This window comes from Microtus pennsylvanicus, chromosome X (assembly GCF_037038515.1).
Source record: "Microtus pennsylvanicus isolate mMicPen1 chromosome X, mMicPen1.hap1, whole genome shotgun sequence".
NCBI lineage: Eukaryota > Metazoa > Chordata > Mammalia > Rodentia > Cricetidae > Microtus > Microtus pennsylvanicus.
In genome coordinates, this window is record NC_134601.1 from 63,634,623 (window position 1) to 63,662,031 (window position 27,409).

The window sequence follows — 27,409 nt, forward strand, 5'->3', positions numbered from 1 at the left end:
TTTATCTGGCTTGAGCTCCTGCAGATCTCGTGAGTGATCTCACAGTCTCTGTGAGGTCCTATGTGCGTCAGCTCTGTTTGGTCTGGAGAACGATGTTACTTTGGAGTCATCCACCACCTCCGGACATTCAGATAGATGCAGACTATGTGAGTCCTCACCCGTGAGAGAGTGGGCTTTTAGTGATGCAAGTGCTTTAGAATCACCCCTGTTTCTGTAAACTCCTCACCCACAATTTGGTCTGACATGGGTTCCCTACCCAGGAAAAGTGTCATACAATGCCATCACGGTGCTTTTAATGGGGACTGCGGCACATGGTGGAGACTCCTCATGTGGCAATGGACAAGTTGCAAAGCTTACAGATCAGATTCAGTGAGTGGTGAGTGTAACACCCTTAAAGGCCCTGCCCTCATGCTAGAGGCCTGGGATGCTCCCCATAGTCCTCCAACAGTGCCACCTTCTGGGGGTAAGTGCTCAAACATTAGACTTGCAAACCCCACCAACAATCTAAGTAGACTAAACTGAACTGAGAACAGAAGCTGTTCCCAGCAACTAGCAGTAAATGATTCTAAAGGCAGTGATAGATTCACCACTGTCGCAAGCATCTTTTTCTTCTACTTTAAAGAGAATTACTTGTTTTTATTTTATGTGTGTTTGTGTTTGACCTGCATGATATAGGCCTGTGTAAGGGTGCCAGATCCCCTGGAATTTTAGTGACAGACAGCTGTGAGCTGCCATGTGGGTGCTGGGAATTGAACCCTGGTCCTATGGAAGAGCAGACAGGGATGCTAACTGCTGTGCCATCCTCCCAGCCCTCACACACTTCTTAAACTCTCTAGCTTTCAGATAAGGTATTACTGTTCTTGTTCCTGTATCTGTTCAGAAAATATTCATCCTTTATTTGCAGTGTTTGATGCATTAATTGCTAATGTATCTGTTGTGACGTTCTACTCTGTGTCATTTGCACTCTTATCCCCCTCATATTTTGTTTCTCTAATTCTTATTTTTAATGTTTTAGCTTTAGAGCTCTCTAATTTCTCTTCTGCCTTTCTGATAAGTTTTAGTGATTATAAATTATATGTTCTTACAATTTTATAGTCTACACAGTATTGCTTTTTGGCCCCTTTCCCCAGAAAGTAAATCCTGATGTTTAGTGTGGTGCTTCATACTGTAATCCCAGGGCTCAGGAAGTGGAAGCAAAGGGTTTGACATCAGTTTGAGGCCAGCCGGGGACACATGGTGAGGTTAAGTACACTATGGGTTGCGGGGTGATATCATATTTTAAAAGTAAAATATTTAACAATAGAAATACATTTGCCGTTTTCTAGTGCTCTTTATTCTACAAAACCCTATAATCCACGTGAACATGTGTTAAACACACATAAAATATTATCATGCTTTTTTAAGCATTCACATATATTTTACATTTTGTCCACATGTATTTATGCATGCGTGTCACAATATACACGTCGAGGTAGCAGGCAACTTTTAGGAGTCACTTCTTTCTTTTTACTGTACCCAGGGAGGCAAAATCAGGACATCCTTTTCTGCACAAGCATCTGTTGGAACTGGGCCATCTTGCCAGGCCCTGTGTGTATTTTAAAGGATAAAAGTGGAAATAGGGAACTTGGCATTAAGAAGACATTTAAGCCTTCTAATGGTCTTTATTTGCAACAAAGGATGTTATTGTTTCTGGTATTCTTTTCTTCAGCCTGAAGAATTTCTGATTGTTTATATTTGTGTTTTTCTGCTTGTTCTCAGGACTCTTAGTTTTCTTTCTTTCTGAAAACATCTATGTCACCTTCAGGCATGAAGAATGTTTTCAATGCTTAAGAGTCTGAGTTAACTTTTTCTGTCACCACCCTTTAGAGGAAGTTGCTCTCTGGATGGGGAAGCTCAGTCAATCACATTTGACTAGGGTGTGGCTGCCTAGGGCCAGGGAAGTAAACCTGGGAATGCAGGTGAATTAGCTCTTTTTGTCTCTCTTTGCATGTCTCTCTTTCCCTGTTTTGGACATGGGAATCTTTACCCAGGTCGTGTGAGTTTACCCGTTTTCAATTATTAAATTATCTGTTGTTTTAAGGTGGTCTGGTTAATTCTAGCGTGCTGATCGAATGCACCATCACTTGATTCCCTTCCTTGGGGCTTTTTAGAGCCCTTTAAAGCTCTGGCCAGTTGAGGCCACACCACAAGGATTTGTTCATTGATATCCGCACAGTCTCATGCCCTTGCTGCAGGCAGCTTTCTCCCACATACCTGCCCAGAGCGAGGGGACCTGAGAGCAAGGAGCTTGTGCCTGCACCAGTGGCCGCACTTGGTGCTATGTCCTGGGCTAGTGCCCCAGGTCTGGACCTCACTTGTTCTGAGCACCCAGCCATTTTCTCCCAGCTCCCAGCTCTGCTCACTCATAATGCTTTATTAACCTTGAGTTTTCTCAACGCTCATGAAAAGGGAACAATGTCTGCAGAAAGTCATTGGATAATGGAAAAGTCTGCTGAATTAAATCAACCAGCTTATTTAAAAAATGTGTTGACCTTGCAATGGATGCCAGGATATGTGCTGCGTTGGGGAAGTGGTTTTGCTCTTGTTTCCACTGGAGAAGAAAAATTGTGGATACCATCAAAATTAATAAATGTTCAGTTTGAAGAGGAGGAATCTCTTAGAAAGAAGAAATGACAGCTCATCCACAATGATGAGAATCATACTGATGGTAAGAACAACACATAGGATGGGGCTAGGGTTCTCTGCTTATCTCCCCAGGAAAACACTCATCTTCAAAGAATTCAAGGGACCCTGCATATTTGAATACTGACAGATGGAAACTATTTACAACCCAATAAGGATCAGCAAGAAAACTGAATAGGTTCAGTACATAAATTATAATAAACATATTTTTAAATATGTGTTAATGTGCATTTATTTATAAATATAGAGAGCTGGTTTTAGAGTTGGACTCTGGCTCAGTCCCTCTCCAATTCCAAGCCTGTTCATAAGAGATATCCCAGAGCTTCTTTCTCATGTCAAGAGCTATGATATGGGACATAATAATAATAATAATTTATAAACTTTGTTTGCCTTTCCTCATATCTGTTTCTGTCTTTATCATACCTTTCATTGAATATATATGTCTGTATATGTCTTTATATATAATGCTTAGTTTCCCAGAAGAAATAATGTATTTTCCTGCAGTGATCTTTGAAGTTTCCAAGAAGATGGGGCTCCACATATTGACTCTACTTGGCTAATTTGACTTCATCATGTTGATAGTGCTACTACAAGGCATGATTTTTGGTACCAACCACACAAGTCGGTTCCTAATGGTGCGCATCTTTTATAACACCCTGGCCAGACCTCCTCAAAACACTCACTATTTGCAATTTTCCCAGATCAAATATTAATCTTGGAATTTTACCACAGAACCACCTAAGAAGAACATCACTCCCATGACAGCAATTTTAGAGGATAACGTCCCCTCTCCTAGCAGAGTGTGCCTTCAGGTTTAGAAACATCCTTTGGGGGTTGGTTATAATTGGTATATGGTTGAGGGATGGGGGAAGTATTTCATAGGCTCATGGGTATTCTTGAAAAAAGAGAGGGTAAATTGGTGATGGGATAATAGATTGGTATTTGTGAGTTATTGTTTTTAGAAAGTTATATTGGTAATGATTCTTATATATTGATACAAAGTTAAATTATATTGAATATTTTATGTGAGTCTGCTAACTCTGTTTAAATCATTTTTATGTATATATATATATATATTGTATTGATGTACATTGCAACATGGTAGATATATATATATATATATATATATATATATATATATATATATACATTTCTACCTCTGATTAAGTTACTTACATAGTGTTTATGTAATGATATATACTGTTTACATTTCGAGGACATTGTCCTCACTTATTAGACAGTTGTTAATTTTCTTAGTCTTTAAGTTAGATAGGCATCGAGAATTATAGATCAATAGTCATCTAAGTTTATCCTATTTATATTTAGGCTAATCAGGTTCTTTAGATACATAGAGATTATATTTAGTATAGATAGTAGAATCTTCAACCTCTTCAAAAAGCTGTAGAAAATGGCCTTTAATCTAACCTACAGTTCTGTGGTAGTGAGACACAATCACTCCTGGCAACACCGTTCTACTCCCTAGAGAATGTTGAGCACCAAAGACACTCCACTTGGAGCTTATCTACTTCTTGGCAGAACTGGCTTTTGGGCAAAGAAAAGCCCATACCTTGACCACTGACAGAGCTACAGAGTATCCATGAATGAATAAAAACAGGATTGTCATATCCTGCCAAGACAGGGTAAGATAGTTCTGAAAAGTTTCTTGCCTTTCAAAATGGTATGTCAGTTACGTTAGGCCTTAGCCAAAGTTGGTTGACTCAACATTGCAAAGGAGACTTTGGGTGATTGCCCAGGAGTCAGTTGTCTCTATCATTTGGCACATTTTGGAAGTTTCTCGTTTGTACTTCCTGGTTGCTCATATAATATACTTTCCCTTTCAGAATTTTGATGGAGTTTAAGAATAGAGAATTGTAGTTACCCTCCTCACGATTTAGCTAAACTTACTTTCAATAAGTTATTTAGACTCCTTGAAATAAAATGCTTAGTAAAACTTTTGTTATGTGTTTCTTAATATTGTTTGTTGCTTGTAATTTCATATTTGATATCTGTTCCTATTGTATATAGTTGTAGTGGGTATGATTTGATCTTGTTTAGACAAAAGGGGGAGATGATGAGGAAGCTCAGCCAATCACATTTGGCTAGAGTGTGGCATCCGGGGGTAGGAAAGAAAATCTGGGAATCCAGGTGCCCTTGCTCTCTTCGAAATGTGTTCACCAATCCCATTTTGGACATCTGAACATTTACCCAGGTCCTGTGAGTTTCCCTGTTTTCAATTATTAAGTTATATTTGTTGTTTTGAGCTGGTCTGGTTAATTCTATCATATCAATCGAAAACGCCACCACTCACTTCTAGGGTCCAAGGTCACTGATGAGAAAGTCAAAACTTTTTGAATAAACCATGTCATGCGTAATATGCTAGCATCTCAAGTGTATGGAGAGGATAGGCCATGTTTTCAATACGTGGTCTTGTGATTTCCAGCTATCCATGTATACAAATGAGGTTTCGTCCTATCTCACTCTTTCCACACACAAGAAAAATCATTCCATTGTCCCTTTAAAAGAAGGCATGGTAGATCAATCCATCTCATACATGCAGTAGTATTAGAGAAAGCCAAAGAGACAGGAGGACTTCAATGGTTCTGAGAGGAGAGAATGAACATTAGAAACAGGCATTGGCATACCATGACAGAGAAGAATACTGTTGTTCAGCGACCTGTATTCCTAAGAGTGGATTTACACTTTCATTTTGTCCTTATCCCTATGGTTTGGGTTTTACTTTTTAATTCAGTGTTTCATTATGTAGCCCATACTAGTCTGGAATGTGCCTTTCATTGCACGTGCCTGCCAATAGGGTGGTCCACAGTAGTAGTTTCTGGTGCTGTTCTAAAACACTCCAACAGAAAATCAGCTTAGAGATGAAAGGGTTTATTTGGCACAGGCTTCCAAGTCACAGTTCGTCCCTGGGTAAATCGGGGCCGGATCTCAAGGTAGGAACCTATAAGAAGGAAGCCTGGAAGTAAGAGCACTGTTTGCTTGTCCCTTCTCTAGCTTGGTCATAGGCTCATGATTCCCCAGTACTTTTATATAAACCAGAGCCTCCTCCCTAGGAATGGTATTGCCTACAGCAGACTAGGACCTCATGTGAGTTAATAATCAAGGAAACCACACACACACGTGTCCAAAGACCAACCTCCTAATCTGATGTAGGCAGTTTCTCATTAGAGGATTCCCTCTCAGTAGACACTGTGGTAGGTCGACAAATAACTAGGACAGCCACCATGTCCGTGAGGCTTCCATTTCTGGAGGGAGCTTTTATAAAATGAACAATATACAACATGAAGAAATTGATGTTTTCTGCAACCTTGACGGAGGTGATCTACTTCAGAGAAGAACTTCTTATGGAAGCCTCATCAAGGTGTAGCGTGCGCATGCTTTTCCCAAAGGTGACTCCATTGAGATAAACACAGGAGGGAAGGATGCAACACACTAACGTTTCATTTTACCCTAGAAGTCTAAGAAATGATTCCTCAGCCCAAACTACACACACACACACACACACACACACACACACACACACACACATACACACACAACATGGTCTTACAAGAAAGGAATGAAAACCACTGTTGTATGAATTAGGCTCCTCGCAGGATTATGTAATGGACAATGGTAAAGAGTAATGGTAAAAGGTAAGGAAATCTCAATAAACCATGGTTTTAGTAATTAGAAATGTCTTGATTGGCTCAACAATTGTGATACATCCACTCCAAGTAGTACCAAAAGAATCAACTAGGAGCAGGGCATTTGGGAATATTCTGTCCTATTTTTGCAACTACTCCGTAAAATACAAATTTCTAAATTTAAAGAAATTTTCTTAAAAACAAGTGATCTTATGGTGGTTAGGGGATCTGAATGCAGGGTATGTGTCACGCTGAAGATTATGGATGGCTCAAATGTCATGTTTAAGGTTTTCTGGTTTGTCCCCCACTAGGGAATATGCTGTCTTAGTTTAAATTGTAATCACTGTGGTAAAAGACAAGTTGAAAGGGTTCATTTAAGTTTACAGATGTAGTACATTGTGTAAGGAAATAAAGGAAGGAATCTTGAAGCAGGAATGAAAGCAGAGGTGTAGCAGAATAATGCAAACCCAGATACAGTTATTGGGGTCCAAGCTGAAGGTCAGAAAGGCAAAGCAGCAAACACTAGAGAGACCTTTTACATCTACCAACTGTTCAGACTCAAAGCATGAAATCCTGACTCCACGGTCCCTCAGTCTCCACACTCCAGTGAGTTCCTGTCTCTTCCCCTTTATATTCCTCTCTCTTCCCAGCATATTGCTCCTGTCAACAATCCCTAGTGCTGGGATTTAAAGTGTGTGACACCCAAACACTGAGATGAAAGGTATAAACCACCACCATCTGGATCTTTTCTGGATCAATCTTGTATAGCCCAGGACAGCCTTGAAATCACTGAGATTTGCCTGCCTGTGTCTCCCGAGTCCTGGGATTAAAGGTGTCTGCCACCCCCCATTCCTGTGTAGCTGACGAGTGTGGCTGCTTTGCCCGCTGATCTTCAGGCAAGCTTTATTCATTTAAACACAAATATAGGAGTATACAGAAGTCATGGCGGGAATGCTGCTTACTGGCTTGCTTTCCATGGCTCTCTCACCTTCCTTGTTACACACCCTACCTCCATCTGCCTACTGAAGTCTCTTTATGCAAGGGTGTTGGGCATTGGGCAGGTGTCATTAGACTCTCACCTGTGATTCCAGCCTCTCTTTGTGGCATGTCTTTTTCAGCTGTGTGTGATTCTGTCCCAGTTACATGTGGTTCCGTAGCCTCTGGAGACGCTAGATTACCGAGAGTGTAGAAGGTTGACTGATGGGGCAGGCACTTCCATCTATCCAGCTACAGAGAAGGACTCCTTCTTCCATGCCACAGTCAGTCGCTGCTCTGCAACTGTAAGTAATCCCTCATCTGTTAGCTGTAAGTTTTAAACTCTTTGGTTCACCAAGTTGGATTTTGGAGGAATAATACCTTGGTCTGTTGGACTCCTAGCTGATTTGGGAAACACTTATCTCTAAGGGTCTTAGTCAATGTATTCAGAATATACCCACATTTTTTTAAAATACATTTACTTTTTTAAAAACTATATTTCTGATTATCTTGTATCCCAATTCAAAACTTCATTGTCAGGGGGCTGGAGAGATGGCTCAGTGGTTAAGAGCATTGCCTGCTCTTCCAAAGGTCCTGAGTTCAATTTCCGGCAACCACGTGGTGGCTCACAACTATCTGTAATGGGGTCTGCTGCCCTCTTCTGGCCTGCAGAATACACACAGACAGAATATTGTATACATAATAAATAAAATATAAAAAAAGAGAAAAAAACAAAACTTCATTGTCAGATCTGAAAGGATATCTCAGTTAACAAGATGCTTTCTTTGCAATCCCCAGAATCTACATAAAACTCCAGTTGTGGAATCCCCGCAAAAAACTGTGGAGACATAATGTTCCTAGGGTTTACTGGTCAGACAGCTTACCCTATTTTGTGAGCTTCAGGCCAATGAAAGACTCTGTCTGAGAAAAAAATTGGACAGCACCTGAGGAAACACACCCAAAGCCGTCCTTTGGCATCCACTACAAGTGTGCAAAGACACCTTCGCTAGGGAGCGCACGCGCGCGCGCGCGCGCGCGCACACACACACACACACACATCCCTACATTAGATCATCTGGTGTGGAGGTTCTCCTCCCTGGATACCTCACGAAATCATACTAGGAGCTTACATACCACACACACCACTACAACCTCAAAACATACCATCCCACTCACACAGACACACACACACACGCACACACACACACACACACAGAGGGTGGGAGAGAGAGTGAGTGAATTTTGGACCTTATGCCCAAAGGATAATTTGATTTGCCTGAATGGAGGTCCAGGTATCAGTGCTAAAACATCAGGTGATATTACCCTATCTATTTCCAGCCTACTGACTCCTACTCACATTTATCTCACCGTTTTTTCTTATTAAGTGGAGAGGATCTTTGGTTTTCTCTGGTCTTGACCTTACCAGCAGTCTCATCCTTCCTTCCTCCCTTCCTCCCTTCCTTCCTCCCTTCCTTCCTTCCTTCCTTCCTTCCTTCCTACTTTCTGTCCATTTTTCATTCATTTCTTTATTTGATCCTTCTTCTCAAAAGGGAAGAATTCTGATAGGATGCAGTAATTGGTCAAGTACTCAAGAATGTAAGCAGAACAATCAAGGAGGCAAAGCAGACTGGCAAAGTCGAGATGCAGCAACCGAGATCATGGTAGGCACAGGGCTTAAATTTCTCTTCTCACTGTCCATGTCTCCTTTGTGCTCTCCCTAGAATGGATACTTCTAGGAAAAGACTGTGCTTTACCCAGAAGCACAGCTTACCTAGAATTCAATCTGTTATAAGTAAGTACATGTATAAGATGCAAGAATATATAAAGAAGTTCAAGAAAAAGCTGAAGTTTGCGGGCATGGTGGTGCATGCCTTTAATCCCAGTATTCTGGAGGCAGAGGCAGATGAATCTCTGAGTTTTTGGCCAGTCTGGTTTATAGAGAAAGTTCCAGGACAGCCATGGTTACACAGAGAAACTCAGATAAACAAGAAGGAAGGAAGGAAAGAAGGAAGGTAGGAATAAAGGAAGGAAAGAGGAAGGAAGGAAGGAAAGGAAGGAAGAAAAGAAAGAAAGAAAGAAAGAAAGAAAGAAAGAAAGAAAGAAAGAAAGAAAGAGAAAAAAAGAACAGACCTAAGTTGAAATTATACTAGGGGAAAGAGTCAGCGCACTCTGGAAGCCACAATGTAGAGGACGTCTTGAGACTGTTTTAATCTTATCCAGGTAATATGGACCACCATCCCCTTTGTCAGTCACATCCTGTTTGGAAAGACATAAACTGGCTCCGTCCCAAGTCTCCCACTCCCATTCTACTTCTCTCTGGACCCCAGGTAGGCCACCCCCATTATCTTTATAGCATCTCAGGACCTTAGACTGCCTACCCATTTTTCTATGGCCTGTCTTTATGTTCTGTTGGTCCCTCCCAGAGCTCACCTTATGCCTAATAGCTTCAATGTCAACTGCCATCATACTCCAAATCCTAGGTCTTTTAGTCTTTTTCCTTCAGCACAATGGAGACAGGCTGGTGTCCGGACATCTGGCTCAGATCTTGGTTATTCCTCAGCTCATTTGGGGCAGTGCACCAGCTCTCAGAGAAGAAAGCAGCCAGTGACAGCCAGCACAGGCTTCCCAGAATCATGCTGAGTGGAAAAAGAAGATGATGAAACTGTCCACGAGTCAGGGTGAGTCTAGCCATCTGGAAGATTCTTTTTTGCTCATGTTTCAGGCCTGACCAACAATAAAGCCTTTTAAGCAAGAATGGGCATCTCATCCTACCTGGGACCATGGACCCAGAATGAGTTGTTCTGGCTGTGGTCGGGAAAGGCACTGCTTCAGCCTGGGGAGGAGACAGAATCCTCAGACCTTAAACCTGAAAGGTAAGAATGAGGGGTTAGTCAGGCCTGAGTAGGGCCCCAGGGATACTGAACAGAGAGCAGAGTGGCAGGGTGTACTGCCAGTCCCTCTGGCCAAGGAAAGGAGATGGTCCCTACAGAGCAGGTCCTTCAGATTCTCTGAGTCCCAGGGGTGTCCATTGGGCGGCAGGAAGCCCTCCAGAATAGAAAGCAAAGAGCACAAGGCTAAGGCCCTGCCTGTGGTTCCTATCTCTACAAAACCATGGCTAGAAGGGTCAATACTTGGTCTCTACCAGGAACACATGAATTCATGGCTCCAGCTCTGGTTTCAGGAGCTTTGTGACATCACTTTTATGCATCATAGTGCCCACTGTGGATAACGTGACAACAGTTGCTGGGAAACGCATCAGAGCAGCTCCTCACAGTGACTAGGTGTCTTGTTCTCACAGCCCTGGCTCTTCTCCCCTTCTGCTCATGGTCCTTACTGTCTTCATTGCTGGTCCCCACATGCTTGACCACTGAATGTCGACAGAGATCCTGGTGAGAAGCTTTTCTGTTCTGTTCAGGCTTGGCCAACATTTCTAAGCACAGGTAGAATTTTACTGGTCCACCGCAGGAAAGTAGGGAGGCACACAAAATTGTGTTGTGGATGGCAACAGTACTTGTGATATGGAATCACTATAATGGTGAAGTAAATGTATAAATGTATAGACTATGTAGACAATGTGTTGTATGTATGTAAGTATGTATGTATGTATGGCCTGCTATGTACCATGGTCTAAATAAACATGGGCTAAATAGCCCAGAGTGGCCTCTCAAAGTTACAGATGGCTGTCAGTAGGTACTGCAAACTGAACTCAGGTCCTCTGGCTAAGAGCACTATCCAGAACAACCGTTATATCTTATTATTTCAGGTTTTGTTTATTTTAATTTCATGTGTATGGGTATTTTACTTGCGTTTATGCCTGTTGATTTGCCCACGGAGCTCATAAGATGGTGTCAGATCCCTTGGAACCGGAATAACAGGAACTTGTGAGCCATCATTTGGGGTCTGGGGACTGAAATCAGGGTCTCTGGAAGAGCCATCGCCTCAGCTTTGCCGCAACATAGATATTTAACTTTTAATTTTTCCGTATTTTAAAATTTTTTATTTATTTTTATCATATTTCACTCTTCCCTAACTCTCCCTAACACAACGTCATGCTCTTTCTCTTGCTTAAAACAAATAAAACAGTCTGTTTATATGTCAAAAACAAAACCATGGAGTCCTATTTATACTGGAAACTACTGGGCATGGGGCCTGTTCTAGGGTGTGTTTGCTGTACGCAGTGTCACTCCATTAAGAAAGCAGCTATCCATCACATATAGCTACATGGCTAGGTGTAGGGCTTTGTGGCCACTTCCCCTCCTCCATGCAGGGATTTTATCTGGCTTGAGATCCTGCCGATCTTGTGAGTGATCTCACAGTCTCTGTGAGGTCCTATGTGCATCAGTTCTGTTGGGTCTGGAGAACGATGTTACTTTGGAGTCATCCACCACCTCCGGAGATTCAGATAGATGCAGACTCCATGAGTCATCACCCGTGAGAGAGTGGGCTTTTAGTGATGCAAGTGCTTTAGAATCACCCCTGTTGTGTAAAGTCCTCACCCACAATTTGGTCTGGCATAGGTTCCCTACCCAGGAAGAGTGTCACACAATGCCATCACGGTGCTGTTAATGGGGACCCCGGCACATGGTGGAGACTCCTCATGTGGCAATGGACAGGATGCAAAGCTTACAGATCAGATTTAGTGAGTGCTAAGTGTAACAGCCTTTAAAGGCCCTGCCCTCATGCTGCAGGCCTGGGATGCTCCCCACAGTCCTCCAACAGTGCCACCTGCTGGGGGCTAAGTGCTCAAACAGCAAACTTGCAAACCCCACCAACAATCTAAGTAGACTAAACTGAACTGAGGGCAGAAGCTATTCCCAGCAACCAGCCCTTACTAAATGAGCAGAAAATGATTCTAAAGGCAGTGACAGCATAACCACTGTCGCCAGCATCTTTTTCATCTACATTAAAGAGAATTACTTATTTTTATTTTACGTGTGTTAGTGTTTGGCCTGCATGATACAGGCCTGTTTAAGAGTGTCGGTTCCCCTGGAATTGTAGTGACAGCCAGCTGCCAGCTGCCATGTGGGTGCTGGGAATTGAACCCAGGCCTCTGGAGCAGCAGTCAGTGATGCTAACTGCTGAGCTATCCTCCCAGCCCTCAACTCTCTATCTTACTGATAAGGTATTACGGTTCTTGCTTTTGTAACTGTTCAGAAAATATTCCTCCTTTATTTATAGTGTTTGATCCATTAATAGCTAATGTATCTGTTGTGACGTTCTACTCTTTATCATTTGCCCTCTTATCCCCCTCATATTTTGTATCTCTAATTCTTATTTTTAATGTTTTAGCTTTAGAACTCTATAATTTCTCATCAGTGTTTCTTATATGTTTTAGTGATTATAAATTACATGTCCTTACTATTTTATAGTCTACACAGTATTTCTTTTTGTCCCCTTTCCCCAGAAAGTTAATTCTGATGGTAGGTGTGGTGCCTCACACCTGTAATCATAGGGCTCAGGAAGTGGAAGCAAAGGGTTTGACATGAGATTGAGGCCAGCCGGGAACACATAGTGTGGTTCAGTACAGTATGGGTTGCAGGGTGAAATCATGTTTCAAAAGTAAAATATTTAACAATAGAAATACATTTGCCATTTTCTAGTGGTCTTTATTCTACAATACACTATAGATAATCCACATGAATATGTGTTAAACATACCTAAAATATCAGTATTTGCTTTTAAGCATTCAATATATTTTATATTTTGTGCACATGTGTTTATGCATGTGTGTCACAATATACACGTGGAGATAGCAGGCAACTTTTAGGAGTCCCTTCTTTCTTCAGTGTACACAGGGAGGCAAACTGAGGCCATCATCATGGTCACAAGCATCTGTAGGCACTGTGCCATCTTGCCAGGCCCTGTGTATTTTAAAGGAAAAAGTGGAGATAGGGAACTTGGTATTAAGATGACATTCACGCCTTCTGATGGGCTTAATTTGCACTAAAAGGTGTTGTTATCTGTGGTATTATTTTTCTGCAACCTGGATAATTTCTAATTGTTTATATTTATATATTTCTCCTTGTTCCCAGGACTCTTACTTTTCCATCTTTTTGAAAACATCTATGTCACCTTCAGGTAGGAAGAATGTTATAAATGGATAAGAGATTAAGTTTTTCTGTCAGGAAGAATGTTGTCAATGGATAAGAGACTGAGTTAAGTTTTTCTGTCAGGGAGAATGTTGTCAATGGATAAGAGACTGAGTTAAGGTTTTCTGTCAGGAAGAATGTTATCAATGGATAAGAGACTGAGTTAAGTTTTTCCAGTCATCACCTTTAGAGGAAGTTTCTCTCTTAATGGGGAAGCTCAGCCAATCACATTCGTCTATGGTGTGGCTGCCTGGGGGCAGGGAAGAAAACCTGGGAATCCAGCTGCCCTTGCTCCCTCTGCCTCTGTTAGTGTTCACCAGACTGGTTTTGGACATGGGAACCTTTACCCCTGTAGTGTTGAGTTTCTCCGTTTTCAATTATTAAATTATATCTGCTGTTTTGAGCTGGTCTGATTAATCCTAGTATACCAGTCGAATACACTACCACTCTAATAGCCTCCAAGGTCACTGATGAGAAAGTCAGAGCTTTTTAAATAAAATGTGTCTTGTGTGATATGCTAACACCTCAAGTGTGAGGAGGGGATTGGACATCTTTTCAATACGTGGTCTTGGGATTTCCAGCTATCCCTGTATACAAGTGAGGCTTTCCTCCTCTCTCACTCGACACACATGAAAAATCAATTCCATGGTCCCTTTAAAGGAAATCATGGTAGATCAATTTATCTCATACTGCAGTAGTATTAGAGAAAGCCCAAGAGACAGGAGGACTTCGATGGCTCTGAGAGTAGAGAATGAACATCAGAAACAGGCATTGTCATAACATGACACAGCAGAATACTGTCGTTCAGCGACCTGTATCCTAAGAGTGGATTTACACTTTCATTTTCTGCTTATCGACAGAGATACTGGCGAGAAGCTTTTCTGTTCTTTTCAGGCTGGGCCACCATTTCCAATCACAGGTAGATTTTGTCCTGGTCCACTGCAGGAAATTAGGGAGGCAGACAAACAAGTGTCCCCATACTTTTTCCTCACACATTCATATATCTCTTTCATATACCCCTTCCAGTGAATAAAGTCTGAGAACCAGTATCTGGCCCACCTGGGATCCCCTGCCTTGACTTTCTGATCCTTTTCCAAATCATAGAGCTGAGACTGAGTAGTTGCCAGAGTCTAGGAAATTAGCCCTGAATGTGCCATCTTGGGTGTTTCTCAGTTTTCTGTATCTACTGCCTCCTTCATATGGTTAAACACTGAGGGCCCAGGTTGCCTCCTGACCTCACAATGATCAGGATGACTAGGAGGCATGACTTAATCATGGGTAACATCTTAGTTGCTCTGTGACTTGGGAGCTACTTATTCAGTCTCTCTGGGACTTTTGTTTCTTGTATAAAATATGTTTGGCAACAATACTTATGAGATGGAGTCACACTAATAGTGAAAGGAATATATAAATGTACAGATATGTGGAGAATGTGTGTGTGTGTGTGTGTGTGTGTATGTGTATGTCTTGCTATTTTACATGGGCTTAATAGCCCAGGGTGGCCTCACAATACAGATGGCTGTTAGTAGGTCCTGCAAACTGAACTCAGGTCCTATGACTAAGAGCACTATTGAAACCAATAGTTCTATCATATTATTTCAGGTTTTGTTTATTTTAATTTTATGTGTAGGGATATTTTATCTCCGTGTGTCTTTGTGGATTTGCCCACATAGGTCATAAGATGGTGTCAGATTGCTTGGAACTAGATAACAGGCAATTGTGAGTCACCGTTTGGCATCCAGGAACTGAAGTCAGGTCTTTTGCAAGAGCCATCCCCTCAGCCCCACCTCAACATATATATTTTACTTTTCATTTTCCTTATTTTTAAATTTTTCATTCATTTTTATCATATTTTCTCCCTTCCCTAATTTTTCCCAACTTAACATTATGCTCTTTCTCTTGCTTAAAACAAACAAAACAGTCCTTTCATAAGTCAAAAACAAAACCATGGAGTCCTAGTTATACTGGAAACAACTGGGCATGGGGCCTGTTCTGGGCTGTGTTTGCCATACCCAGTGACACTTCATTGAGAAAACTTTTTTCTCTCTCCAAGCAGCTATCAATCACAAATAGCCACTTGGCTAGGTGTAGGGCTTTGTGGCCACTTCACATCCTCCATGCTGGGATTATATCTGGCCTTGAGCTCCTGCAGATCTCGTGAGTGATCTCACAGTCTCTGTGAGGTCCTATGTGCACCAGCTCTGTTGGGTGTGGAGAACAATGTTACTTTGGAGTCATGCACCAACTCCGGAGATTCAGATAGATGCAGCATCTGTGAGTTTTCACCTATGAGAGAATGGGCTTTTAGTGATACAAGTGCTTTAGAATCACCCCTGTTTATGTAAACTACTCACCCAACAATTTGGTCTGACATGGGTTTCCTACTCAGGAAAAGTGTCACACAATGCCATCAAGGTGCCTTTAATGGGGACCGCGGCACATGGTGGATCCTCCTCATGTGGCAATGGCCAGGATGCAAAGCTTACAGATCAGATTCAGTGAGTGCTAAGTGTAACAGTCTTCAAAGGCCCTGCCCTCATGCTACAGGCCTGGGATGCTCCACACACTCCTCCAACAGTGCCCCCTGCTGGGGGCTAAGTGCTCAAACAGCAGACTTGCAAACCCCACCAACAGTCTAAGTAGACTAACCTAAACTGAGAACAGAAGCTGTTCCCAGCAACTAGGAGTATATGATTCTAAAGCCAGTGACAGGTTCACAACTGTCCACAGCATCTTTTTCTTCAATTTAAAGAGAATTACTTATTTTTATTTTACGTGTGTTAGTGTGTGACCTGCATGATATACGCCTGTGTACAGGTGCCAGGTCCCCTGGAATTTTAGTGATAGCCAGCTGTGAGCTGCCATGTGAGTGCTCTGAGTTGAACCCTGGTCCTCTGGAAGAGCAGTCAGTGATGCTAACTGCTGTGCCATCCTCCCAGCCCTCACAAACTTCTTAAACCCTCTATCTTACTGATAAGGTATTAATGTTCTTGCTTTTGTAACTGTTCAGAAAATATATATCCTCTATTTGCAGTGTTTGATGGATTAATAGCTAATGTATCTGTTGTGACGTTCTACTCTGTGTCATTTGCACTCTTATCCCCCTCATATTTTGTTTCTCCATTCGTATTTTTAATATTTTAGCTTTGGAGCTCTCTAATTTTTCATCAGCCTTTCTGATATGTTTTAGTGATTATAACTTATATGTCCTTACTATTTTATAGTCTACACAGTATTTCTTTTTGACCCCTTTCTCCAGAGTGTAAATCCTGATGTTAAGTGTGGTGCCTCATACCTGTAATCCCAGAGCTTAGGAAGTGGAAGCAAAGAGTTTGACATGAGTTTGAGGCCATCCATGGACACATCATGAAGTTCAGTACAGTATGGGTTTCAGGGTGAAATCATATTTTAAAAGTAAAATATTTAGCAATAGAAATATATTTGCCGTTTTCTAGTGCTCTTTATTCTACAATACCCTATAGATAATCCACGTGCATATGTGTTAAACACACATAAAATATCATCATGCTTTTAAGCATTCACATATATTTTATATTTCATCTGTGTGCATGTATTTATTCATGTGTGTCACAATATACACGTGCAGGTAGTAGGCGACTTTCGGAGTCACTTCTTTCTTTTTACTGTACCCAGGGAGGCAAACTCAGTCCATCCTGCTCCGCAAAAGCATCTGTTGGAACTGGGCCATCTTGCCAGGCCCTGTGTGTATTTTAAAGGAAAAAAGTGGAAATAGGGAACTTGGTATTAAGATGACATTCATGCGTTCTGATGGTCTTCATTTGCACAAAAAGATGTTGTTATCTGTGGTATTCTTTTTCAGGGAAGGCAGGTTACAAATCAGAAGACTTGGGTAAGGTGGAACAAAGTCCTTATGATTCTGTACAGAAGGCAGAATTATATGCCATTCTTATGGTACTAAGAAATTTTAAAGAACCTATTAATATAGTTACTGATTCACAATATGCAGAAAGTTATTTTACATATTGAAACTGGTGAATTTATACCTGATGATACAGAACTAATTTCATTGTTTATCCAGGTTCAAGATTTGATCAGGAACAGGCTTTTCCCTATGTACATAACACACATCCAATCCCATACGGGTCTGCCAGGTCCTCTAGCAAAAGGTAATGCAGAAATTGATCAATTATTGATTGGTAGTGTGCTTCAAGCCTCTGAATTTCATAAAAAACATCATGCTAATAGCAAAGGTTTGAAGAAAGAGTTCAATTACATGGCAACAAGCTAAGGAGATTGTAAAGAAATGCCCTACCTGCTCTTTCTATAACCAAACGCCACTGCCAGCAGGGGCTAATCCAAAGGGCACCCATAGAAATGAAATCTGGCAGATGGATGTGTTCCACTTTGCAGAATTTGGCAAATTGAAGTATGTTCATCACACCATTGACACTTATTCAGGCTTTCAGTGGGCAACTGCTTTAAGTTCAGAAAAATCTGATTCAGTAATCACTCATTTATTAGAAGTCATGGCTATCATGGGTATACCTACACAAATAAAGACAGATAATGGTCCTGCTTATGTCTCTAGGAAAATGAAATGGTTTTTTGATCATTACAATATCAAGCATGTTACAGGTATACCATACAATCCTACAGGTCAAGCAGTCATAGAAAGATCAAATCGAACTATAAAGGATATGTTGAACAAACAGAAAGGGGTGGAAAACACCCCCAGAAATAGGTTACATAATGCTTTGTTAACCTTGAATTTTCTCAACGCTATTGAGAAGGGAACGACGGCTGCAGAAAGACATTGGATAATGGAAAAGTCTGCTGAACTAAATCAACCAGTTTATTTCAAGGATGTACTGACCTCACAATGGAAGCCAGGAGATGTGCTACGTTGGGGAAGGGGTTTTGCTCTTATCTCCACAGGTGAGGAAAAATTATGGATACCGTCAAAATTAATAAAGGTTCGATTTGAGGAAGAGAAGTCACTTGGAATAGATAAATAACAATTCATTCACAAGGATGACCGACATTCAGATGGTAAGGATTACTGATAGGATGGGGGCAGGGTTCTTTTCTTATCTCCACAGGAAAATATTCATCTCCAAAGAATCTGAGGGACCCTGAATATTTAATTACTGATGGATGGAAAATAGTTACGACCCACTAAACATCAACTATAAAATTCTATACATATTGTAAGTATTGATTATATATATATATATATATATATATATATATATATATATATTTATATGTTTTATTGAACACTTCTTTATAAATGTGTAGAGCTGGTTTTGGAGTTGGACTATGGCTCAGTCCCTCTTCCATTCCAAGCCTGTTGATAAGAGATATTTCAAAGTTTCTGTCTCAGGTCAGGAGCCATGAAATGGGACAGAATAAGAATAATTTTATACTTGATAAACTTTCTTTGCCTTCCCTCACATCTGTGTCTTTCCTTATATGTCAGTACATGTCCTTGTTGTTAATGTTTAAATTTCCCATAACAAGCAACATATTTTCCTACAGTAATCTTTGAAGTTTCCAGGATGAAGATGGGGCCCCACAACATCAACTCTATCTGGTTTTTATGACGTCATGAATTTTTTTTAAGCACTAATTTTAGACCTGTTTTTTGGTACCAACTGCAAGAGACAATTTCATATGATGCACATTTTTGACAACGCTCTGGCCGGACCTTCTCAAAACACACAGAGACTAGTTATAATTTTCTTAAGTCAAAGGTTAATTTGGGAATTTTACCATCATTTACTTTCACAGGGGCCCCTAAGAAGAACCTCGCCCCCATGTCAGCTAGAAGCAATCTAAGAGGACGATGTCCCCTCTCCCAACAGAGTTTGCCCACAGGGTTAGGGACATCTTTTAGTGGTTGGTTTAGGGTTGAGGGGATGGGGAGATATTGTATGGATTTAGGGGTATATTCTTAAAAAAAAGAGGGGGATTAACTGGTTTGATGGGATGATTGGTATTTGTGACTTACTGTTTTTAGAAAATTATGTTGGTACTGTTTCTTGTATATTGATATATTGAATATTGAATGTGAGTGTTCCTACCTCTATTTTGGTACAAGAGTATGCTTATATTGTATGGATACATCTATCATATCACAATGTACATTTCTACCTCTGGTACTATTTATGTAATAACATTGTTTACATTTGATAATTATGTAATTTATGTAATGACATTGTTTAGAGGTGAAGATCATTGTCTTCATATATTGCACAATTGTTTATTCTCTTAGTTTTTAAATTAGATAGGTATTGAGAATTATATGTTTGTCATATTATTTTTAGGTTAATCAGGTCTTTTAGATACATAGAGATTATTTTTAGTATAGATAGTATAATCTTCAGCCTCTTTGAAGAGCTGTAGAAAATGGCCTTTACTCTAACCTAGAATTCTGTGCCATCGAGACACAATTTACTCCTGGCAACACCACTCTACTCCCGAGAGAACGTTGAGCACCAAAGACACTCCACTGGGAGCTTGTCTTCTTGGAAGACCTGGCCTTTGGGTTAAGAAAAACCTGTACCTCAACTACTGACTAAGATATAAAACAGGATTGTCTTATCTTGCCAAGACTGGGTAGGATAATCCTAAGAAAGTTCCTTGCATTTGAGAATGGTATGTCAGTTATGTTAGGCCTTAGCCAAAGTTGGTTGACTCAACATTGCAAACGAGATTTTGGGTGATTGCCCAGGCAGTCAGTTGTCTCTGTCATTTGTTGCACATTTTGGATATCTCTCATTTGTTAAGTAATATTTACTCCCTTCTCAGATCTTTGATGGAGTTGAAGATTATTTAATTGTAGTTACTCTTTAGCAAAACTTTTGTTCTCAATATTGTTTGTTATATTTATCATTTGTTATTATTGTTTATAGTTATATTTGGTTTAGTTGTGTCTTATTTAGACAAAAGGGGAGATGTAGGGTTAAGACAACCCCTCTTGGGTGTGGGGTTTGCCTCGGGCGAATGCCTGCCAATAAATGGGTGCGCAGGGAGGCTGCTCGCTCTCTTTCCCTCCCTACCTGTACTACGCTGGAACTTTGGTTCTGTAAGTTTATCATTAAAATGGTAAATATTCTTTGATATCTGCATTGCATTTATTTTGTGCGGGTAAAATTAGCTCTCTTTGTCTCTCTTTGCATGGTGTTCTTCAGACCTGTTTTGGACATGGGAATCTTTACCCAGGTCGTGTGAGTTTCCCCATTTTCACTTATTAAATTATATCTGTTGTTTTCAGCTGGTCTGGTTAATTCTAGCATGCTAATTGAATGCACCACCACTTGGTTCCTGTCCTTGGGGCTTTTTAGAGCCCTTTAAGGCTCTGGCCAGTTGAGGCCACACCACATCCATTTGTTCATTGATATCTGCACCATCTCATGCCCTTGCTGCAGGCAGCTTTTACCCACATCCCAGCCCAGAGCAAGGGAACTTAAGGGAAAGGAGCTTGTGCCTGCACCAGTGGCCACACTTGGTGCTATGTCCCCAGGTCTGGACCTCACTTGTTCTGAGCACCCAGCCATTGGCTCCCAGCTCCCAGCTCTGCTCACTCATAATGCTTTATTAACCTTGAGTTTTTTCAACGCTCATGAAAAGGGGACAATGGCTGCAGAAAGTCATTGGATAATGGAAATGTCTGCTGAATTAAATCAACTAGCTTATTTCAAAGATGTATTGACCTCTTAATGGATGCCAGGATATGTGCTGCGTTGGGGAAGTGGTTTTGCTCTTGTTTCCACTGGAGAAGAAAAATTGTGGATATCATCAAAATTAATAAAGGTTCAGTTTGAAGAGGAGGAATCTCTTAGAAAGAAGAAATGACAGCTCATCCACAATGATGATAATCATACCAATGGTAAGAACAACATATAGGATGGGGGTAGGGTTCTCTGCTTATCTCCCCAGGAAAACACTCATCTTCAAAGAATTCAAGGGACCCTGGATATTTGAATACAGACAGATGGAAACTATTTACAACCCAATAAGGAACAGCAAGAAAACTGAATAGGTTCAGTAAATAAATTATAATAAACATATTTTTAAATATGTGTTAATGTGCATTTATTTATAAATATAGAGAGCTGGTTTTGGAGTTGGACTCTGGCTCAGTCCCTCTCCAATTCCAAGCCTGTTCATAAGAGATATCCCAGAGTTTCTGTCTCATGTCAAGAGCTACGATATGGGACAGAATAATAATAATGATAATGACAATAATAAAAATTTATAAACTTTCTTTGCCTTTCCTTATATCTGTTTCTGTCTTTATCATACCTTTCATTGAATATATATGTCTGTATATGTCATTATAGATAATGCTTAGTTTCCCAGAAGAAATAATTTATTTTCCTGCAGTGATCTTTGAAGTTTCCAAGAAGAAGATGGGGCCCCACAACATTGACTCCACCTGGTTAATATGACATCATCATGTTGATAGTGCAACTACAAGACATGATTTTTGGTACCAACCGCACAAGACAGTTCCTAATGGTGCACATCTTTTACAACACCCTGGCCAGACCTCCTCAAAACACTCAGACACTATTTGCAACTTTCCCAGACCAAATATTAATCTTGAAAATTTGCCATTATTTACTTTCACAGGACCCCCTAAGAAGAACGTCACCCCCATGACAGCAATTTTAGAGGATAAAGTCCCCTCTCCCAGCAGAGTTTGCCTTCAGGTTTAGGGACATCCTTTTGGTGTTGGTTATAATTGGTATATGGTTGAGGGATGGGGGAATTATTTCATAGGCTCTTGGGTGTTCTTGAAAAAAAGAAGAGGGAAAATTGGTGATAGGATAATAGATTGGTATTTGTAGTTATTGTTTTTAGAAAATTATATTGGTATCGATTCTTATATATTGATACAAAGTTAAATTCTATTGAATATTGTATGTGTGTCTGCTACATCTGTTTAAATCATTTTTAATGTATTGATATATATATATTGTATTGATATATATATATATATCTACAATGTTGCAATGTACATTTCTACCTCTGATTAAGTTACTACATAGTGTTTATGTAATGATATATATTGTTTACATTTCGAGGTCATTGTCCTCATTTATTAGACAGTTATTAATTCTCTTAGTCTTTAAGTTAGATAGGCATCGAGAATTATAGATCAATAGTCATCTATGTTTATCCTATTTATATTTAGGCTAATCAGGTTTTTTAGATACATAGAGATTATATTTAGTATAGATAGTAGAATCTTTAACCTCTTCAAAGAGCTGTAGAAAATGGCCTTTAATCTAACCTACAATTCTGTGGTAGTGAGACACAATCACTCCTGGCAACACCGTTCTACTTGCGAGAGAATGTTGAGCACCAAAGACACTCCACTTGGAGCTTGTCTACTTCTTGGCAGAACTGGCCTTTGGGCAAAGAAAAGCCCATACCTTGACCACTGACAGAGCTACATAGTATCCATAAAAGGATAAAAACAGGATTGTCATATCCTGCCAACACAAGGTAAGATAGTTCTGAAAAGATTCTTGCCTTTGAAAATGGTATGTCAGTTACGTTAGGCCTTAGCCAAAGTTGGTTTACTCAACATTGCAAAGGAGACTTTGGGTGATTGCCCAGGAGTCAGTTGTCTCTATCATTTGGCACATTTTGTAAGTTTCTCATTTGTACTTCCTGGTTGCTCATATAATATTACTTCCCTTCTCAGAATTTTGATGGAGTTGAAGATTAGAGAATTGTAGTTACCCTCCTCATGATTTAGCTAAACTTAATTTCAATAAGTTATTTAGACTCCTTGAAATAAAATGCTTAGTAAAACTTTAGTTATGTGTTTCTTAATATTGCTTGTTGCTTGTAATTTCATATTTGGTATCTGTTCCTATTGTATATAGTTGTATTGGGTGTGATTTGATCTTGTTTAGACAAAAGGGGGAGATGATGGGGAAGCTCAGCCAATCACATTTGGCTAAAGTGTGGCATCCTGGGGCCAGGAAAGAAAATCTGGGAAACCAGGTGCACTTGCTCTCTTTGCACTGTGCTCGCCAAACCCATTTTGGACATCTGAATATTTACCCAGGTCCTGTGAATTTCCCCGTTTTCAATTATTAAGTTATATTTGTTGTTTTTAGCTGGTCTGGTTAATTGTATCATACCAATTGAAAACGCCACCGCTCTCTTCTAGGGTCCAAGGTCACTGATGAGAAAGTCACAGCTTTTTGAATAAAACCCATCATGCTTGATATGCTAGCACCTCAAGTGTATGGAGGGGAGTGGCCATCTTTTTAATACGTGGTCTTGGGATTTCCTGCTATCCATGTATACAAATGAGGTTTCCTCCTCTCTCACTGTTTCCACACACATTAAAAATCATTCCATTGTCCCTTTAAAAGAAGGCATGGTAGATCAATCCATCTCATATATGCAGGAGTATTAGATAAAGCCAAAGAGACAGGAGGACTTCGATGGCTCTGAGAAGAGAGAATGAACATTAGAGACAGGCATTGGCCTACCATGACAGAGAAGAATACTGTTGTTCAGCGACCTGTATTCCTAAGAGTGGATTTACACTTTCATTTTGTCGTTATCCCTATGGTTTGGGTTTTACTTTTTGATTCAGTGTTTCATTATGTAGCCCAGACTAGTCTGTAATCGGCCTTTCCTTGCCCTTGCCTGCCAACAGGGTGGGCCACAGTAGCAGTTTCTGGTGCTGTTCTAAAACACTCCAGCACAAAATCAGCTTGGAGATGAAAGGTTTTATTTGGTACAGGCTTTCAAGTCACAGTTCATGCCTGTATGTTTCTGTACTAATCTTGTATATTCCAGGATAGCCTGGAACTCACAGAGATTTGCCTGCCTCTGTCTCCCCAGTCCTGGGATTATAGTTGTCTGCCACCCCCCCTCCTGTGTAGCTGAGGAGTGTGGCTGCTTTGCCCGCTGATCTTCAGGCAAGCTTTATTCATTTAAACACAAATATACAAGTATACAGAGGCCATGGCGGGAATGCTGCTTACTGGTTTGCTTTCCATGGCTCTCTCACCTTCCTTGTAATACACCCTACCTCCATCTGCCTGCTGAAGTCTCTTTATGCAAGGGTGTTGGGCATTGGGCAGGTGTCATTAGACTCTAACCTATGATTCCAGCCCCTCTTTGAGGCATGTCCTTTTCAGCTGTGTGTGATTCTGTCTCAGTTACATGTGGTTCCATAGCCTCTGGAGACACTAGAGTACCGAGAGTGTAGAAGGTCGATTGACGGGGCAGGCACTTACATCTATCCAGCTACAGAGAAGGAATCCTTCTTCCATGAAGCAGTCAGTCGTTGCTTTGCTCCTGTAAGTAATCCCTCATCTGTTAGCTGTAAGTTTTAAAGTCTTTGGCTCACCAAGTTGGGTTTTGGTGGAATAATACCTTGGTCTGTTGGAGTCCTAGCTGATTTGGGAAACACTTATCTCTCAGGGTCTTAGTCAATGTATTCAGAATATACCCATTTTTTAAAAAAATATATCTAATTTTTTAAAAACTATATTTTTGATTATCGTGTATCCCAATTAAAAACTTCATTGTCAGATCTGAAGGCATATGTCAGTTAACAAGGTGCTTTCTTTGCAATGCCCATAATCTACATAAAACTCCAGTTGTGGAATTCCAGCACAAAACTGTGGAGACATAATTTTCCTTGGGTTTACCGGTCAGACAGCTTACCCTATTTTGTGAACTTCGGGCCAATGAAAGACTCTGTCTGAGAAAATAAGTGGACAGCACCTGAGGAAACACACTAAAGCTGTCCTTTGGCATCCACCACAAGTGTGCAAAGACACCTTCGCTCGGGAGCTCACACACACACACACACGAACACACATCCTTACATTGGATCATCTGGTGTGGAGGTTCTCCTCCCTGGATACCTCACGAAATCATACTAGGAACTTACATACCACACACACCATTATAACCTCACAACATACTATCCCACTCACACACACACACACACACACACACACACAGAGAGAGAGAGAGAGAGAGAGAGAGAGAGAGAGAGAGAGAGAGAGAGGGGGGTAGGAGAGAGTGTGAGTGAATTTTGGACCTTATGCCCAAAGGATAATTTGATTTCCCTGAAAGGAGGTTCAGGTATCAGTTCTAAAAAAATCAGGTGATATTACCCTATCTAATTCCGGCCTCCTGACTCCTACTTCCAGTTACCTCACTGGTTTTTCTTATTAAGTGGAGAGGATCTCTGTTTTTCTCTGTTCTTGACCTTACCAGCAGTCTCATCCTTTCTTTCTTCCTTCCTTCCTTTCTTCCTTTCTACTTTTTGTCCATTTTTCATTCATTTGTTCATTTGATCCTTCTTCTCAAAAGGGAAAAATTCTGATAGGATTCAGTAGTTGGTCAAGTACTCAAGAATGTAAGCAGAGCAATCAAGGAGGCAAAGCAGACTGGCCAAGTTGAGATTCAGCAACCTAGATCATGGTAGGCACAGGGCTTAAATTTCTCTTCTCACTGTCCATGTCTCCTTTGTGCTCTCCCTAGAATGGATACTTCTAGGAAAAGACTGTTCTTTACCCCGAAGCACAGCTTACCTAGAATTCAATCTGTTATAAGTAAGTACATGTATAAGATGCAAGAATATATAAAGAAGTTTAAGAAACAGCTGAAGTTTGCGGGCATGGTGGTGCATGCCTTTAATCCCAGTACTCTGGAGGCAGAGGCAGAAAGAAAGAACAGACCTAATTTGAAATTATACTAGGGAAAGGAGTTAGTGCACTCTGCAAGCCACAGTGTAGAGGACCTCTTGAGACTGTTTTAATCTGATCCAGGTAATATGGACCACCAACCCCATTGTCGGTCACATCCTGTTTGGAAAGACATAAACTGGCTCTGTCCCAAGTCTCCCACTGCCAAGCTACTTCTCTCTTGACCCCAGGTAGGCCACCCCCATTATCTTTATAGAATCTCAGGACCTTAGGCTGCCTACCCATTGTTCTATGGCCTGTCTTTGTGGTCTGTTGGTCCTCCCAGACATCACCTTATGCCTAATAGCTTCCCTGTCAACTGCCATCATATTCCAAATCCTAGGTCTTTTCAGTCTTTTTCCTTCAGCACAATGGAGACAGGCTGGTGTCCGGACATCTGGCTCAGATCTTGGTTATTCTCAGCTCATTTGGGGCAGTGCACCAGCTCTCAGAGAAGAAAGCAGCCAGCAACAGCCAGCAAAGGCTTCCCAGAATCATGCTGAGTGGAAAGAGAAGATGATGAAACTGTACACCAGTCAGGGTGAGTCTAGCCATGTGGAAGTTTCTATCTTGCTCATGTTTCAGGCCTGACCAACAACAAAGCCTTTTAAGCAAGAATGGGCAACACAGCCTACCTGGGTCCATGGGGACAGAACATGTTGGTCTGGCTGTGGTCGGGAAGGGCACTGAATCCGACTGTAGTAGTAGATGGACAGCTTCAGTCTGGGGAGGAGGCAGAATCCTCAGACCTTAAACCTGGAAGGTAAGAATGAGTGGTTTGTCAGGCCCGACATAGACTCCAGGGATGCTGAACAGAGGGGAGAGCAGCAGGGTGTATTTCCAGTCCCTTCTGGCCAGGAATAAGATGGTCCCTACAGAGCAGGTCCTGTCAGATTTTCTGACTCCCAGAGGTGCCCATCTTGTGCCAGTATGTTCTCCAGAATAGAAAGCAGGAAGCACAAGACCCTGCCTGTGGTTCCTATCTCAACAAGACCACTGGTAGATATGTGGAGTCTTGGTCTCTACCCAGAACACATGAATTCATGGCTCCAGCTCTGGACTTCAGGAACTTTGTGACATCAGTTTTATGCATCATGCGCCCAATGTGGATAACATGACAACAATTGCCAAGAAACGCATCAGAGCAGCTCCTCACAGTGACTTGGTGTTTTGTTCTCAAAGCCCTGGCTCTTTTCCCCTTTGCTCCTGGTTCTTACTGTCCTCACTGCTGGACCCCACATGCACATTCCGTGTCAGGTGTCATTCACACTAACGACCACTAATTGTCGACAGAGATTCT